The sequence below is a fragment of the Etheostoma spectabile genome, chromosome 10 (assembly GCF_008692095.1).
Source record: "Etheostoma spectabile isolate EspeVRDwgs_2016 chromosome 10, UIUC_Espe_1.0, whole genome shotgun sequence".
NCBI classification, from domain to species: domain Eukaryota; kingdom Metazoa; phylum Chordata; class Actinopteri; order Perciformes; family Percidae; genus Etheostoma; species Etheostoma spectabile.
This window is the reverse complement of record NC_045742.1, coordinates 27,566,256-27,569,967: the sequence shown is the minus strand read 5'-3', so window position 1 is coordinate 27,569,967 and position 3,712 is coordinate 27,566,256. Positions and strand designations below refer to the sequence as shown.

At 40.5% G+C, this 3,712-nt stretch overlaps 1 long non-coding RNA gene across 1 annotated transcript in view; it reads left to right on the top strand.

Annotated features, from left to right (window-relative positions):
• Nucleotides 1–3,410, top strand: part of LOC116697196 (uncharacterized) — a 15,348-nt gene extending 11,938 nt beyond the window's left edge. Inside the window, exon 3 of the long non-coding RNA XR_004333961.1 lies at nucleotides 3,399–3,410. This is a non-coding gene — a long non-coding RNA (uncharacterized LOC116697196). The remainder of the gene's footprint in view (nucleotides 1–3,398) is intronic.
• The last annotated feature ends 302 nt before the right edge of the window (nucleotides 3,411–3,712 follow it).

Here is a 3,712-nt window from a genome sequence, read left to right as displayed (position 1 = left end):
CATATCTGCTTGAAATTTCCCACAATCACCAAGAGTCCAGGCCTGATGTCATCTACAGGCCAATATGGACTTTTGGAGAGAGCACCAACAACTGGCAACAGGAAATCAGCCATATATGACAAACAACCTATTACATGAAACTTATAATGTGTGGTCTACATGTGATATTGAGCTGCCACCTATGATTTGGCCAGGCACCCTTTCACATATAATGAAATGTATGACGTAGAGAGTTATATGACATAACATTTAACTTAGCAGGGAGTTCCATCTTCATCGTTGATGTGTGGCACGCCCCCTATGCGTAAGCCACGCCCCTTTCATAACTGCTGACCCATTTAAGGTAGAGTCTTGTGTGTGGTTTCAATGAACTCAGCAGGGAGTTTCCTTTTCATTGATGATGATTTGCAGTGTCTGAGTGCTGCACAAATGCATGATCGCAAGGAGGGGCGTCCACCAGTAACCCTTGTGATTAGCGAGGGGCCGTCCAACGCTGCTTGCAGCTTTAATTATTATTCCATCCACACATAGGTTCAAGGTTCGTCATAGAAATGCAGTTGTAGTACATTTGTGCTCCACAAGAAAGTCCAAAAATCAAACAGTTCATTTTTTTGCATCAGGAGGACTGTAAACAACAGCAACAAAAACACTGGTGAATTCTCTGGGCAGATAATATAGCTGGCAACGTAACATAAAAAAAATTGTATCAGGGAAACATTGTCCATCAACTCTGACTACATTGGAGCAAAAAGCCTCAACAATGCAAACACAGGTTGTGTTCGAAATTGCATACTGTTGTATTGCGTACTACGTACTCAATCAGAATGTACTGCCAACTGCCTACTGAATTAACAATTAAGTATGCCATTACCAGCAGACCGTTCACACTGAAGTAAACTCAAGCAATATGTCTTTTCTTCTCCTATTACATGACTGTATCAATCACAACATAGTCTTGCATTGTCAGACTTTTTGTCTCCCCCATACTTGTGCATAAAACCCTACCTGTTCATTACCTTTGTGAAAGATCATATTGCATTTGAGCATTTTTCCCTGTATTCCTAGCATTCCAAGCATTCCAGTATTCCCATATTTTGACCTCTGCCTGATTTCTTTTTTGCCTATTGTTCCAGATAACGTCTTCTGTGAGTTTTTGCTTGTTCCAAATAAACCTTTTTGGATGGAATTATCTGAGAGTTCTGTTTCTGTGGGTCCATTTCCTTGTGTGCGTAATAGAACCAAGCTGCCTTGTTACACAAGCCAAATTTTCTTCCAAACTTGCAATTTTCAGCTTGTAGCTTTGTGGCTCCGAGATTCTGGTTGTTGTTGTTTCCTGTAGCCAACAGAGTTAGACAACGGCAACACACAGAGAGGGGAAGGTGAGGTACACAAGGTGAAACATTCGGCGCCGATTATCCTGAAAATGTTGTTGATCCAGACTGATCGAGATGTTACCTGTTGGAGCCATTGTATTGAAATTGTTACTCACAAATGTAAATCAACATAACCTCTCAATGTAATATTTTTCAAGTAAAATTTATGGCATAATAAAATGTATTATATTATAAAATATCTTGTAACTTTTTTAACTGTACCTTAATGTTACTCATTTGTAATTATTTTATCAAAATGGTTAATTATATTTTTAACCATCTGCCTCACAGTTCACCATTACACTCTGAAGAGACGCAATACGCTGGTGCTGGTGAATATTTCCTAGTGATGGCCGAATTAAGCTTTGTGAACCATTTCTTTATTTTCTCCCCACTAGACACCCACTAGAAGGCGCTCCCTGTTCAACAAACAGTTTGAAAGCACACTGCATTGCCATTCCTTGAGCCTTTTTCTTTAAACCAAGAGCGCCATCTAGTGGCATCAGAAAATTAAAAAAAAGGAATCTTCGTGAAGTTTCATTTGGCCGTCACTAGAATTCCAGTAAGCTCACGCCTCATACTCAGAATTTTTTGCAAATCAGGCACCCGGACAGCTCAGTTGGTAGGACGGGCGCCCATATAGGTTTTCTCCTGGACGCAGCGGGCCCGGGTTTGACTCTGACCTCCGGTCCTTTGTTGCATGTCATTCTCCCTCTCTCTCCCCTTTCATGTCTTCTGCTGAAATTCTTGCTAATCTAGTAGACATAGGTTAGGAAGGTTGTGATTGGTTTGAAGAAATACAAACAAGCCAGAGCGTTTTTCTGCCCTATTCCAGGATAAATAGATGGTGTAGCCAGACAATACTCCAGCACAACGAGGTGGAACTAGGTCTGGCAATGCACCAGAGAGACTAGACAAATGGAAATGTTGACCTAATGGTGATGCTAGTTAGGGACTTATCAAAGTGATTGCAGTCCACCCTGACAGGGAAAATACATTTGCCATCTCAAATAAAAAATCCATTTGTAATTGTATTGTAATTTGTAACATTTCACTAAAAAGCACAAGTGCCACCCCGTTGGTGGTGGTTGGCGCTAGAGGAAAAGTAAGAAAGTCACAAAAGTCATTAGGAATTATGTCTAGGAATTGTGGATATCTTCTCCAAATGTCATGTAATCTATTTAATATTTAATAAAATGTCCAAATAGACCAAAAAAGTCAACCTCATTGTCACAGTAAAGGTAGTCTATATTCCCAATGTTCCACTTCCGGGATTGCTCCGGTGGTCTTTTTGCCCGGATGTATGTAGCTTTATGCTTTATTTGTGTTGGAATATTAAAGGTCCTATGACATGCTGCTTTTTGGATGGTTTTATATAGGCCTTAAAGGTCCATGAATACTATTACTGAAGTTGCTTTCCTGAAATTCAGCTTTAGTGCAGAATTATAGCCACTGGAGGCACTCCCACAATGGGCTTTTCTTAGGATGTATAGGTTTAAATGCTATTGAGGAGGAGAGGGGGGTGGGGGGGCCTTGACCAACTGCCATACTTTGCTTGCTTGCAAGACATGATGTCTCCCTCTTTCCCTCTTTGGGTCAAATTCTCTGGGCGAGCAAAGCAGAGAAAGGGGAGATAACCTTGCTCCTTATGATGTCACAAAGAGGAGAATCCAGATCGGCATATCTGAGCTTTCATTATCTCAAAGGCAAAGTTGGATACCCAGGGCTCGGTTTACACAGATCGCCATTTCTAGCCACTGGGGAACTCATATTAATGTTACAAAACCTCATAATGTGACATTTTCATGCCATGTGACCTTTAAACTTTTGTTCATTTATGAGGACTATGGTTAACTGCATTCCAGATCTCCACAGGGTAAATCCAAACAGCTAGCTGGACAATCTGTCCAATCTAATCTGTTTTAAACTACTTTTAAATGTACACATGTTCCACCAAAATAAGTTCCTTCCCGAGTGGTACCGTGGCTCTGTCCGGCATTTAGTGCCACCTAAGATAATTGTGAGTGGTTAAAAGAATTGCCAATAAACCGAAGCATGTTTTTCTCCCATCCCGGAATACTGTGTTGACAGATCCTCCTTTGCAGCGCTGTGGAGGAAGGTCTGGTAAAGGAAGACTACAGTAAAGGATCACAGTTGTGCTTGGTTATTTTAAAGGTCAGGTCTTTTTTTATTATCAAAGCAGATGTGGACTGAATAAAAAGTACACGGATAGAGAAGGATGACAGAACAGAAATTAAAAGGAACAAAACACATCAATGGTCTCTCCAACAAACCATCATTAGTCAAGAAGGAAATAAACAAAATTCTGAAGTTCAAAA